The 8,721-nt window shown below is 38.1% G+C and overlaps 2 long non-coding RNA genes across 2 annotated transcripts; one reads left to right on the top strand and one right to left on the bottom strand.

The window, feature by feature from the left end:
• Positions 1–337: 337 nt before the first annotated feature.
• LOC131239782 (uncharacterized) lies at positions 338–1,591 on the top strand. Its single transcript, XR_009168377.1, has 3 exons — positions 338–691; positions 1,010–1,239; positions 1,329–1,591. It is a non-coding gene; the product is annotated as an uncharacterized LOC131239782 (long non-coding RNA).
• Positions 1,592–5,606: 4,015 nt separating this feature from the next.
• On the bottom strand, positions 5,607–6,656 carry LOC131239785 (uncharacterized). The gene is made up of 2 exons (XR_009168380.1): positions 6,470–6,656; positions 5,607–5,830 (listed from the first exon to the last, which is right to left on the bottom strand). It is a non-coding gene; the product is annotated as an uncharacterized LOC131239785 (long non-coding RNA).
• Positions 6,657–8,721: the final 2,065 nt, after the last annotated feature.

Below are 8,721 nucleotides of genomic sequence, written 5' to 3'. Positions count from 1 at the left end.
ACATATACTTGACGCAAGAGTGTCTTACAATTCTTGCATTCCAAGAGTTGTTACATGAGCAATCCAATGCAATAAACAATTATCAAAGGCCTTTCAGTGCTCTAATTTCAAACACGTATAATTCCGGTTGGCAAAACCACTCCAATCTCGGTTGGAGAAATGGTCAAACGGCTAATACTAATAAAAATCCTCAAGAGTCTCTTCCTTCAATTCTTATTCCGTTATTAACTCGGAAATGGACCTAAGACGATCCAGACCGAAGGTGGAACGATCAAGAGCAATTCAATCAGAATGTTATGCAAGTATTCTAAGATATTAAAACATCCTTAGAAATGTTTACATCGTCCATTAAAATATTAGAGTCACAACTAGATGTTAGGGAGAAGGGGACTCTTCCAACCCAACCTCTACCAAACTCGAAGCATCTTCCTCTTCTCGATCTCTCTCACACCTCCCTTTCTCTATCCCCTCCTCTCTCTTTCTTATGGCCAAGAACAACGGTCTAGCCAAACGAACACCGTGATCGAGTGAGGTGCTGTTGTGTAGGCAGGTTAAAACCCTCTTGTGAAAAGTTGAGGAAGAGGCAGAGCTTTTGATACTCTCTTTCGATTTGTGCCATTTTCCTCATTTTCAAGGACCTAGCTAGAGAAAATCCACGCCCCTGCCCACCAAAGCCATCATTCCGTTTCCGGTGCACAAAATCACTTCTCTTTCTTCTTCCAATTTTCCTTTTCTTTTTCCTAATTCGCCCTTGGAAATTGTCGGTAATATTAAAAAAAAAACCCTAATTGCTTGTATCCTTATTTCTTCATTTGAATATTCACATTTCCCTCTATTTTCATTTTTTCTCAAGCTCCTCTTTTCAGAAATTTCATCTTTTTTGTTTTGTCGGGATTTTATGATCTGTGCCAATCACAGATCTTGATCTATGTCTGTAGAAGGATTGTTGTTGATGAGATTTATAGTGTCATCTAAATAGTATAGTTGGTGGGGTATGGACCATCAAAAGGGATGGGCCATCAAACAGGCGGTATGAATGGATGATTATGCTAGCGAGGCAATGCACGAGGTGGGAGGACTGCTCGCTCTGTGACCAAGATATGGAGGCATTGATGGATTTTGGGAATGATGCGGATGAACGACCAAAGTACGCCAGAGTTCGTGCTCTTGAGGCAGAGGATAAGTCGAGGAGGCTCGCAGAAGAGAAAGTACTGCAAACATGAATGGGAGATGCTCATGGTAATTTTCTTTACATATTTCTTTTCTTTTCTATAATTTAGATGTTGTGGTTTTGTGTGATCTGATGTCGGTGTTCTATTTGATGATAGATCCATGAAGTGAGGGTGACAGAGGAGTTAGTTGCATTTAGGCAGCAAGTTGATGAACTCAAACTAAAAAGGTATGATCGGCACTAAATTCAATTGCAATGTATTTTTTCAAGATGGAATATGTGGGAGGTTTAGAGTGCCACTCACGCCTCACTTGGCGATGTGTGAGATCCAGGCTATCATTAGGTGGACCCCTTCATGTGTGTGTTGTGGCATGTGCAGGAAGTAATAGTCCATTAGATGGTTCATATATGTGTGTGTGTGCGCGCGCGCGCGCGTGTGTGTATAGAGAGAGAGAGAGACATGCTCACCTACGCATGTGCGCACCTTTGCACACATGTCAAAGAATGATATTAATACAGTGTTTTCCTTCCTATCTACATTGTGAATCATGAAGATAGGAATCTCGCCATTTTATCTGTAGTTTTGTATTTCAATCTTATTTAAATATAATATCTTCACACATTATGTGCATCTTTAACTTTTCTTTAGTATTTTAGTGGAAACCATATTAAACCTGAACTTTTTTCTCCTATTTTTTGGTACTTCCATTTCTTTGACCAAAGTTTTGACTCTCTTTAATGATTGAAACTGAATTAAATGTAAAGATTTTTATGCTTTATTTTGTCGAATGGCATTTTGCCCTATGATTATAAAGATGGGAAGCATAATCGTCAGAAAAATGATGGGCTACGCGCTTTAGTCTCTCAAATTTCAAGCTGATAAGGACGTTTAGATTCCATAACAGGTTGGAGTTTTGGTCTAATTGGGATTTCTTCTCTTGAGGAAAGGTGCTCCTCATGAGTTTGTTAAATGACAGATACCATATGCCCTGAAGCTTTGGACCCATGGTAGTTTGTACTTTTTGTATGCTGAAAGGAATTTGTCATGAGTGTGTTCTTTGCCTTGGATGGACGATGCTACACAAATCACCTGTCGGATGATCCTAGCCGCCAGATTGCTCTTCTATAAATCGATGCTTAATGCTTGAAGGTAATGTGTAGCCAAAGGTCCATCAGTGATTGGATGGCTGGATTTTTAGAGGGGATCTCAGCATGGTTTTAATTATTGTTTGATAAAACTCAATATTGTCCAAGTTGTATTTATTTTGGCCTACAATGAAATAAGTCACCTAACTAGTACAAGATTGAAATTGACCATGCAGGATTGAAATGGATGAGTCAGGGCTACCTGTACCGGTTATGGTCTGCAGGTGAGTTTCACTCCCATCTCCATCCAAAGTACGGATTATGAGATGAATAGGGCTCATGACATAAATGGTCTGGATCTGAAAGGTGGGGCTCGCCTGTTTGTAACACTGGCCTAAATAAAAAGCCCATTAATTTGCACCTAGCAATGTGTACATAGTCTTTAAACTTGAAAACTTGACCTTACAAGAAAGTTTGTTGAGTGGAGTAACTTAAGGTTTTTTGTGTTTTGCATTCTATTACTCTCAGTAATATTTAATATTTAAAAATCAAGTAGTGTATATTTTGGACAGTCAAATTGAGTTTTGGCAACCTTACCTCTTAATTTTTTTCTGAGTTTTGTCCAGTTTTTGCGAGTTCTTTTCTTTCTTTCTTTTTTCTGAGTTTTGTTTAGTCAACTAAGGCTCGACCAATTCGAGTTTTTTCCAAGTCGAGTTTTTTTTTTTTTCCTTCTTTTGACCAATTTGAGTTTTTTCCAAGTTGAGTTTTTTTTTTTCCCCGTCAGTTTTCAAACAGAGATATGCAACCACTACTAAGGTCCTCATCACCATATCTACCATCCAAGAGGATTAATAAGGTCCTCATTAGGAAACACATGGCTTGTTGACATGCATAATTCTATACATTTGGGACCATGGTTCGGTGAAACAAATCTTTGATTCAATGGACCATACTTTGGATTAAGCATCTCAAATTTTCAAGATTTGAAAATCTAACCCTTCAATCAATTGTCTATTGGCAGATTATTATGGAGAAAGTTAAGCAATTATTAACATTCAACAGAGAATACGTTAGGACCTTATCTAGGATATTTTAGATGCCCCAATTTGATTATTGCTTGAATGAGTGCACTCTTGGATTTGAATCTCTTTTGGAAGCTTTGGGTCACTATACTCTTCCATCCTTGATTCCAATATACTTTTTTTCTCCTTTTATTCCTGTGCAGGTGGACCCCTTACAGAACCACCAAGTATATCATTTGTAAGAAACAAGTCCACCAAGATGCTCAATATTATCATACCTGTGCTTACACAAAAGAGTAGGCGGTGAAGACGCTACAACAAAAAAGGCATATGCCGGCATCAAAAGCGCCGGCAAAAACCAAAAACGTGGCCATAATACCTTTGCCGGCACTCAGAAAGCGCCGACAAAGGGCCGCGTGGTAAACGCTTTACCGGCACTAATCACCCTTTCCTTCGCTTTTCGTCGCCATAATTCAATAGATTTTTCCCGGCGCAAATCTTGCTTTTTAGCGGCGTATTCTTCTGGCCGCCGGTAATAACTGCAAAAGTGCACCAAAGTTTGTCCAAGCGCCGGTAAAAGTATTTGAAAACATGGTTTTTAGTGACATTTAATCGCGGAAAAACACCAATTAAAATCTATGCAAGCATTGGAAAAAGTCTTCGGAGGGGCTACAAAGATTTGACAAGCACAGGTTCAAAGCCGTGCAATCTACAATGTAGGCCAGTAATTTTATTTTATTTTTTCAATTGAAACCTGTATTTTTTTTTTAATATTTGAAACCTAAACAATGTTGCAATAAAATTAAAACTGAATATTGAACAAAAAATATATTACTTCACAATTAAATACACACACACACACACAAGAATCAGTGAAAATGGTCTGAAATACATTTAAAAAAATCCTCCATGTGGTCCACTCCTAGCTGATGTCAAAAGACTTCTATGCTTGTAGGCTTAAATTTAGGCGCAATTGATGAAATCCTGCACACATAAGGAGAGAAGCTCAAAAAGTAGCATTACACGAAGATCGAATAAATGAATTAAAAAATAAGTCATTAATTGCAAGGTTGAAACAATACCATGTGTGAGGCAGTGGGAGAGACAAAATGGGTGAACAAGATAATGCCCTCTAAGTAAAAGAAATGAAGATGATGAAGACATGCTGCCTTGGAAGAAGTAGAGGAAAACTACCCATGTCTACTCATAGATGAGAGAGGTCTTGCCTTCGTTGAGTTTAGGACCCATCACCCTTGGCTCAACCATGATGGGACCACATGCCTGCATGGCCCACATAGTGGATCCTGCTACTGCAGATGCGCAATGTTGACTATCCTAAACACCGGATTTCCCTATTAAACATATGACCATCCACCATTTCCATTTTTAACCTTATATTTGGAGGCCAACCAATCGAATAGTTCCAACCAATGTGATATTTTGTACCACTGCCCATCTATTGCAGGTCCCACTATCTGGATGGTCCTGATCATCCTTCCATGAACCCATTTGCTCACAGCTCAACATCTCATTTCCATATCCAGTTCAGCATTTCCTTCCCTTGACAGATCTTACAAGACAACTCTTGATCACATGACCAACACTGATTTTCCATGTTTATGACATTTTGCCGTATCTACTGTAACTGATTTAGCAAAAATGAATTTAAGAGGTCAAGACAACGATCACATACCCGTTTGGTTTTGCATGTTTGATAGACATGGTGTATATGGATCTTACAGTTCTGGTCAGGACAAAACATCATACATTCCACCTGAACAAAGTATAACTTCTCCAAGAAAGAGAATATGAGTTAGCAAAGGTATAATCCAAAAGAGGCAGCAGTTGTATGTGAAGGAAAAAAGAAAAAGCCACTGAAACAAAGGGAAATGTCTCTAATTTCACTAACTTATTTTATTTGGACTGATGATCAAACCCTCCATGGTATATAAAACCACAAACCCATGGAAGGATGATTTTCACTTATAGAATGCACTCATTTGTATAAGAAATTATATGTGCCATCAACCATAAACCAAGTTGACTTGTTTTTTCACAATTGGAATATGACTTGAGGCGGATTAGACATGACATACAGCAGTGCCAGCATATTTAGCTACTCAAGGTTAGGATATGCACATCATACGCAGGTTTTCAATTTGGACTAGTGGCACCATGGTTCAGCAGTCCAGGCCATTGGTCCTTGCATGCCGCCATGGATGGACCACTCCCTGAATATGACCGACACAGAAAAATCCTTTGTTTTCAAGCTGTTGCTTGGAAATAAACGGCTGATAAGAGAAATGCAGCAATGATCCACATTCAACTGAAAAAGGGTCAAAGATTGGTTATTATAGTTCCAATAGACGGTGGCATAAACAACACCAAATTTTTGCATTCATCTCCCCATCTAGCAAGATATTACTTGCCTTGAGATCTCGATGAATAATCTTAAGCCAAGAATCTTCGTGAAGATAAAGCAACCCACATGCAATCCCTCCTATGATTTTGTAGCACCCTTCCCAATCCAAACATGCATGCTTAGTTGGATCTATGAGACAGCCCAATTACGAAAGATAAAATTAGTATGAAAATGGGTTTATGAAGCAGTTCACCAAACTAATCCTAAATTGTACAATGACATCTTTTATTAAGGGAGCTATGTTAATTCCTATTTCAGATATTGGAGTGTAGTAGGTGGACTCATCAATTCTAGTTCATGAATGCCCCAAACAATGAACTCAAAGCAAATGCCTGGATAAGCTATTCTATAATTGGACAACACAAAAATCCTAACGACACTTAGCTTCTGTTTGGCTCCTTGTATTGGTCAAGCAATGGTGCATTTGAAACTGGATTGGCGCAAAAAAATAGTTTGAAATGCATTGATTTTTCCAATTCTGGATTGAGTAATTTGTGGAATCCAAACGCACCCTTAGAGAAAAATCTCCCCTCTAAGAAGCCATCCAATGAAAATGGACAAACTACAACTACCAGACAATCCTTATCATCTGAGGAAGCAATCTGGATTGTTATCTCACATCCTACCATGAAACCCACCTTACAAACAATCCGGGAAACCGGGAAGGTGGGCCCCACATGTACAATTTGTTGGGCCAAATAAAAGTTCCACCAAGCACTATAGATATAGAATTATAGATGAAATCAATAAAAACACAATAGAACTTACCATACAGAAACTTATTGAGGGTTTTGTTGGGCACGTATTCGAAAATGAGAATCTGTTCATCTCCATCCAAGCAACAGCCCAAGAGCCTAACAAGATTCCTGTGTTGAAGCTTAGCTACTAATACTACTTCATTCTTCAACTCTTCTAATCCTTTTTTAGTACTCCTAAACAGCGTTTTCACTGCTATATCTTGGTCCTCCAACCAACCCTGAAATTTAAAGAAGAGATTATGGGACCTTTAATCTTGTCTAAAATGACTGAAAATCTCAGCCTCTTAATTTTGGATGTTCATTCTACGTGCACATCTCCTGCTGTTCAACAATGGTGGGAGGGAGTCGTAATGGGCTATTCAAATTGGAGTTTTGAAAATTGGCATTTTGAAATGCTTTCTGGATTCCCACCATCTCTGAACTGTGTGAGATTTGTGTGCACCAAACTCTCAGCATACACCATGCACATTGATGATCGGATGCATGTATCATGATAGGTGAAGGGCCATTTAGACCTTTGTGCTGACTGATCTGGATCATGTGTCTGGTGAAGGTTTTGATGGCCTGTACATGGTAGATGATATGTGTAGCCAAACATTATCTAATTACATATTAGCATTATCTTGTAAACGGCACCAAATCCACCTTGTCCAAACTTATTTGCATCTGAGAAGTTATTAGTGGCAGCTCTGATTGTACCCAAATCAAATTGCAATGAGTCCACTTCTCCAATATCAGGCCCATCTGTGTAGAGAAGCAAACCAACAGAAATTCTGAATGAGGATCCATAATAGCATTTCTAACAAGAGCAATGCCCTTTATAAATAAAATAAAATAAAAATAATCAATTGTTGATTTTTCCTGCTACTGAAATTATAGAATGAAAAACCACCTTCAAAGCTTTTTTGAACTTCAAAAAAAAAATTAAAAAAAATAAAAATTGCAAGATGTGGAACTACCTGAAACTGTAGTCCAGGGCGCTATCAATGGGTTGGGGTCAGGTCCTATAGTACCCATATCCAGCCTAACTGGGTTCGGGTCTTTTCAAGTCCAATTCTAGATCTTGGACATGTAGAAGAGCATCACACAAGAAAAAGCTATGAAGTGTAAAACAGAGATTCTCTTTAGCTCTGTGTACTAACTAGCCACCCCTTATTTCCTAATGTTACTAACATTACAACTCAGTAACACAAATTCCGAGGTTTTCAATTCTTACGAGTGGGATCCATGGCTCAGTAACACAAATTTGGTGTAGATAGACCACTCCCCAAAATCTGCATCATCCAAAGACCAAATAAACATCTAGCAATTCATGGTAGCAATAACTGCAACAAATGGCTCGAGATCTGGCCAACTTGATTAGTTGATTTGGCCAATTTCAAGATAACCCAACAAGGTTTAGAAAACCCTAAAAGCCAAACGAATTGCTCATTTTCAACTGCAACGTGAACTTAAAAAGTCATTGAATTTATATTAGGTAGACATGAATCCAACGGTTAAGAAGAAACATACACCAACTGTTTGAAATATCTGTTAACTACTTTGATATGCAGTAAGCTATACATTGGTACTCAGGGCAGTTTAGTCATTTTCTTAGCATCCATGTCTCAACAATAATAGTGTGCAATTGTCAAGATGCAAGAGGGTAATAAATATGCATTTGCAAGCAATAAAATATTATGCATGAAGTTTAATCAAAGAACAACAGAATTTTGGCAGGTTTCTTCACCCAAAAAACTCATGAACCTTGATCATGCATTAAACTATTACATTGGTTTTGAAGTTTTGTCGGATAGGCTTACCCTTCAAAGCTTCATGGTGGATCCAGCTTCCACAGATTATATTATAGTTCACTAAAATACTCTAGAACTACTGAAAAATCATCATCATCATCATCATCATAAACGTGCACACACTCTCTCTCTAATATTACATGCATGTTGCTAATAAATTCGTGATGACACAACAAATTGAAATGAGGTTTTTTTTTTTCAATGACCCAAACTGTTTATGTGATAAGACTCTCCTTGGATGGTCCGTTCTTGTAAAACTCTCAGATTAAATATCTAACCCTTTGATTATAGAAAAGTTCTGGTAATTGTCAATTATCAAAGGGTTGGAATAATCCATTTGAGATCTTTGGTTTGAATCCTAGATGCTCATATTCAAATGCTAAGTCCTGCTGTATCTTCTTCTTTTTTTTTTTCATTTCCTCCCAAACCACAAACTCACACACACACCTTCCACATGGGCACTAAGATC

This window comes from Magnolia sinica, chromosome 3, assembly GCF_029962835.1.
Source record: "Magnolia sinica isolate HGM2019 chromosome 3, MsV1, whole genome shotgun sequence".
NCBI lineage: Eukaryota > Viridiplantae > Streptophyta > Magnoliopsida > Magnoliales > Magnoliaceae > Magnolia > Magnolia sinica.
This window is presented reverse-complemented; position numbering and strand designations above follow the sequence as displayed.